Genomic DNA, 6,150 nt, shown 5'->3' with positions numbered 1-6,150 from the left:
ATCTTGGTTTATAATGTTCCATATTTAAAACCTTATGGCTTTTTCTGAGGCAGAGATGAAGATAATTATATTTGCCTCTCCTCCCAAGTCAGTTTAGATTCTGAACAGAAGGGAAGTTCATTTGGAGGAAGTGCTGACTGTTCCTAGGACCTGAGAGAATACCCTTATGCTCGTATTGAAAAAGAAATAAAGATGAAAAATTCAAAAGCAATCATTCCAAGTCACTCATTCAGTCATTTGACAGACATTTTGGTATATTGTATTCTAGGTGTTCTTCTGGTGCTAAGGATATAACAGTGAAAAATCTATACAAGGTCTTATTTATGGAGCTTTCTCGGCATACAGTATGTGTGCCAGAGAGTAAACAACTAGGTGTCAGAGAGTAATAAGTGCTATTATAATAAAACAAGACATGTGATTAGAAGATAGGAGTGGAAGGGTAGAGGATTTTGGTTGTGTGGTCTAATTTACTCCAGGAAAAACTAATCCATAGTGTTTTAAACATTTTAAATTCATTGCCAATCTTTAATATTTGGTAGTTTCACATAAAATCTAAAATTTTACTTTCTTTTAAAAAAATCAGAATATATATTTATTATCATTGGGTATTTCTGTATGGCAACAATATCCCTTTCAATGGGAAATGTCTCTACTTGTCTTCATAAGCCCCCCTTTCCTGATAGAGCTACTTTTCTCATTTGCAATACTGGCCTGCTTCTGAAGTCTGAAGAATTTTCAACCCCTGGGCTAGTCAAATAATAGGGGCCAAGAAACTGTGTGGAATGGATCCAAAGCATCTAGAAAGTCAGGAGCTGACGCACAGTGAGAAGCAGGCCTAGGTACCTATGTGGACATCTGAGATCACTTCTTTGCCTTGTCCCAGTATGGGCTTGTAATGATATACAGAGGCCATCTTTTAAAAGTGTGCAGTGTGGACCAGAGAGTTTAGTGTGATGGGGAAAGGAATGACCAGGTGGCCAGGTCCTGCTGCTGAGTAACAATATAATTTCACATGGTCACATGTTTTACATGATCAACTGTTTTTTTTCTAAAATGGGCAAAGTAAGATATTTTAACCACTGTTTATTTTCACTCAGACTTCTCATCTGTTAGACTTTCCCTAATATCAGATGGTGTTGGAATGGCAATGGCCGGTTTTAGAAGCCAGCTAAGGAAAATTGAATTGAAAATATATCACTTTAACTTCAATTTGGAAAGTCATTTTGGAATGTTTCAACAAAACTAGCCAGAAGTGATAGATTTTTAATTTGGAAATTTATAAAGGCTATGTTCTTTGTCAGTTTTAAGTTTATTAAAAAAACTGGGAAATTTTCTGATAAATATGTAATGACACACAAAAATAAGGGATAAAGAAGAACAGTAAATGGAAATTATTCTAATATTGAGGGAGGGACAAGTGGTGACAAGAATTTTTTCCAAGCATAAGAAAAACAGTAACTCAAAAAGAGAAAGAAATAATCTCTTGGATGTTTGCTAGTCCGTTTAATTAAGATAAGAAAGATTTAAATTTCTCACTCATTTAACATATGAGTGCTTATTGATATAAGGCTTTTTAGTTTCAAATCATACTTCTTTGGGCACTCTTTGAAAAATAGATCTGGGCCCTTTAAATAATTTTCTCATCCCAGATAACGTTGAGGCTTTAATAGAGGATGCTGGAGGAGCAGTGAAGGAGGAAAAAAGTTTTGCTTCCTGATTCTGGTGTGCGTGGGTAGGTTCCTGCAGCACACATGACTTCTGGCCACACCTTCCCCTGCACCAGTCTCCTGCAGGGTACACGATTTCCCCACATCTGGCTGCTACAGCGGTTGTAGCTTGTCCAGTGCCCAGCTCCTGCAGTGCACGGTAGCCAGTAGCTCTCTCTGGCAAGCCTCTTGGGCTGTTTTGTAAAGGACTGCCTCGATGAGACCTCTTCCTATGATTAGCTTTCACCAGCACTCTAGAGTGCACATTTCCAGCGAGTTCCACCAGTGGACACTCCGACAAATTCTTTGCCTGCCATTCAGCGAGTCACAGCCATATAGTGTCTATATCTCAGCTCTGGCTGGGAGTAAGGGAGTGTGGAGTGTTCTCTCTCAGCACTGAAGGTAGTAACTGCTCCTCTTATCTATTTCTATATCCTATATTCTTTTTAGGTTATTTTCTTTATGTCTTTTTATTGTTTGCTGGGGACCGAATAAATAAACAGGGTATTTTTGCAATCTGGACAGAGGTGCTGGGCCCAAACCCCACCTCATTTGCCTAGTTAACAAAGAGCTACACCTGATTCTCATTTGTCTCACCCATGTTCTCCGAAAGAGTCTGGAAGCTAGTTTCTTATTAGTGTAAAGTAGATTTGGATGGTATGGTGGGGGTTATCTTTGAGTTGCCTTGGAAACTTAATTGAATTGCTGATGAACCACATTTTTTCTATGAATAAAAGTAGATGTGTTTCTGGGAGCGCGGGCTTTACGGCTAAGGGAAGTAGAGACTGTTTGCCATGGTGTCCTCCTGAACCCAACTGTATATGTATATCTTTAAGTCCTTGTCTATCATTTATTTCAATTCCATATCTTTTCCCATTTGAAGACCTGTAACAGACTTGTCATGGCTGGACCACAAGTGTTTCCTATCAGATTACCATGTGGTTTTCTCTTCTGATTGGACCCGGACTGATACAACATGAAATACTAATATCTATGAAAATAATACAAAATTCATTTTACACAACTACAGTGAAAATGTTGATGACAAACTATTTAATGGCTCTCATCAATTTTAAGTGCTTAAAATTAGTCATCACTCAAGAAAACTTAAATGCCCAGAGAAGCTTACAGTTCATACATGAAAGAAAATTGATAGAAGTTGTCCCAAATCTGACAACAATCCTAAAACCTTACACCATCATGCTAATAAGAATTATGAAACTGAAAGAAACTTTTCTAAACTATAATAAAAACCAAACTGCTCAAGTATGTTGGAGGAAAGATCAAATTACCTTTCAATTCTCTCTAATTAAAAAATATAATGAAATTCTCAAATAAAGAGAAGATTAAAGATTATGCAGTCAAAAAGGGTAGGAAAGAATAATAGATAAATTCTTATCTGTCAAGTAGATAAGAATATGATGATTTTTTGGGGGGGTGTTTTAAGATTTGCATTATTTACCAGCTTCTTAAGATTTGTAATGTGTTGTGATTTCTCATTATAAGTAGATATTTGCTTCTGTACCTGATACTTTATTCATAATTGTGATTTATTTTTTCTTAAAGAAGGACCCCTGGTTGAATGAGGTTGTCCACAAGCCTGGATCCAGTCCTGCTAGCCCTCTTTTCCCCATCTGTACACTGAGAAGACTTGTTGGACCAGAGTCTCCACCTGAGGATAGATACTTATTCCCACACCCTTGAGAGATTGTATTGATAAGGTGATTTATGCCCATGAATGTATGGGACAGGATTAAAAAAAACCTGACTACTAGTTTTGATGAATTTTATTTCCCAAATTCTAAGATTCTAATGACTTATTCTTTTGTAGAAATGTCCTCACCAAACCTGCAGGAGGGAAAAAAGTAAACTCCCCCCTCCCCCAGATGTTGGGGCCATTCAGCGTCTGCTCAGATTTCAGGCACAGAGGAGGCAGGGTTGTGCTGGCCCACCTATGCAATGGGGTACCATGCTGGGAATGCCCTCCTCATCCCACTCCCACTGAGGTCAGAACAAAATTGTTCAAGTCTCACTATACAGACTTTTCTGATGCTTGGAATTCAAGACATCAGAAAGTGTCATCCTCAGAGAGATAAAGCTTTTATTTCTTCAATGAATAATAAAGTGACAGATAATAAGATACAGATATTCTCAGGGAATGTAACCTATTAAGTTCATACCAAAGTGCCAAATGACTGCACTTATATTCTTTCCTCTACAGTCTTTTACATTTTATTTTAAATATAATTATGTGTGTGTGTGTGTGTGTGTGTGCCCGCGCATTTAACAGGGGTGGGGGAGGACAGACAGACAGGAAGGGAGAGAAATGGGAAGCATCAATTCTTCAATGCAGCACTTCAGTTGTTCATTGATTGCTTTCTCATATGTGCCTTAACCAGGGGGCACCAGCCAAGCCAGTGACCTCTTGCTCAAGCCAGCAACCTTGGGCTTCAAGCTAGCGGCCTTTGGGCTCAAGTCAGCAACCATGGGGTCATGTCTACGATCCCACACTGAAGCCAGTGACCCCGTGCTCAAGCTAATGAGCCTGTGCTCAAGCCAGCGATCTCGGGGTTTCATACCTGGATCCTCAGCATCCCAGGCTGACGCTTTATCCACTGCACCACTGCCTGATTAGTAAATGTATATATTTAAAGTGCACAATGTGATGATTTGATATACAGATACATTGCAGAATGCTTACTAAGATCAAGATAACACATTCATCACCTCACATAGTTAAAGTAGTTAACTGTGTGTGTGTGTTAAGAATGCCTAAGATCAACTGTTAGCAGCTTTCAAGTATACAATAATAACTATAGTCACCATACTGTACATTAAGTACTCAGAACTTACTCTTCCTACAACTGAAAACGTGTTCCTTTGGCCTCCATCGCCTCAATTCCCCTTCCCGCATCCCCTGGCAATTGCCATTCTATTGTCTGTTTTTATTAAATCATTTCCTACTGATTGAGGAATGGAAAAGGAAGTAAGGATTAGAGAAAAACTCCAGACTGCTCTCTCTATAAATAGGGGGCAGGAAGGACCTTGGAGATGAACCATTTTTCATATCCAAGTTCTGCCTGAAGCCTGATTGGAGAAGCTGGCTAAAGGAGAGGGAGCAATTTTAATAAGAAAAACATGCACAAATATATTCATTGTGGATAAATATAGACATAGATGTGCAAAGGGAGAAAGAAAACCATCAGGAAATACTCATTGCCAGCCCTCAGGAACATGATGAGATAGAAAATTATCATGAGCTTACCACAAAGATTCCGTGACTCAAATACATGACTTTTCTGGATCCTTCTGTATTTCATTGTATCTCTGGTAAAGTTTCAGGAGCACTCATTACTCTATTTCTTACTTCTACTAACAGGGAGAAAAACTGAATGCATTTTTTGGGGGGTAGAATGGAGTGGGCTTTTTTGTCATTTTTGAGAAAAAAACACTTGCCCTTTTATATTTGACAAACGTTTTTACCTAGAATATATATATATATATATATATATATATATATATATATATATATATATATATATATATATATATATTTGTATTTTTCTGAAGCTGGAAACGGGGAGAGACAGTCAGACTCCTGCATACGCCCGACCGGGATCCACCCGGCACGCCCACCAGGGGCAACGCTCTGCTCACCAGGGGGCGATGCTCTGCCCCTCCGGGGCATAGCTCTGTCACGACCAGAGCCACTCTAGCGCCTGGAGCAGAGGCCAAGGAGCCATCCCCAGCACCCGGGCCATCTTTGCTCCAATGGAGCCTCAGCTGCGGGAGGGGAAAGAGAGACAGAGAGGAAGGAGAGGGGGAGGGGTGGAGAAGCAGATGGGCACTTCTCCTGTGTGCCCTGGCCAGGAATCGAACCTGGGACTTCTGCACGTCAGGCCGACGCTCTACCACTGAGCCAACCGGCCAGGGCCGTAGACAACATATTTTTATGGGGGAAAAAATCTAGTGCTGGGATATCAAATAAGTATCTTGTATTTCTATAATTACAGAGAGATTCCAAGTTATGGTATGTGTCTCTTCTATTGAGTCTGTACTTTCTGAAGGATGTGGTACAGGAGTGATAGCAACAGGAAGGCCAATGCTTAATGTAATAGAGGTTTATCTGAATGGGAGCATATTTTACCGCTGGAAACCAACACAGTAATTTTCCAGTTTAAGCTCAAGGACATCGGAGCCCACAAGAGTTACAATATTTCACAATTGGTAGCCAAGCTGGCACTAGAATTAAAATTCATTGATTCATAGCCCATGGAGCTTTCTATCATACCAGGTTACTGTTTGGGTTTGTCTCACTGTTTAAGTGAACACTATAATCTGTTATTACACATGATTCATAATATCTGAGCAAATACTCCCCTTAATATCGACCAATATTCTCCCATTTTGTGGAATATTCAGCCAAAGTAGACAAAATAATACT

General features: G+C 39.5%; 1 non-coding gene across 1 annotated transcript; it reads right to left on the bottom strand.

Annotated features, from left to right (window-relative positions):
• Window positions 1-5,564: 5,564 nt before the first annotated feature.
• TRNAV-GAC (transfer RNA valine (anticodon GAC)) lies at window positions 5,565-5,640 on the bottom strand. Its single transcript has one exon. It is a non-coding gene; the product is annotated as a tRNA-Val (tRNA).
• Between the last annotated feature and the right edge of the window lie 510 nt (window positions 5,641-6,150).

The sequence above is a fragment of the Saccopteryx leptura genome, chromosome 2, assembly GCF_036850995.1.
Source record: "Saccopteryx leptura isolate mSacLep1 chromosome 2, mSacLep1_pri_phased_curated, whole genome shotgun sequence".
Taxonomy (NCBI): Eukaryota; Metazoa; Chordata; class Mammalia; order Chiroptera; family Emballonuridae; genus Saccopteryx; species Saccopteryx leptura.
This window is presented reverse-complemented; position numbering and strand designations above follow the sequence as displayed.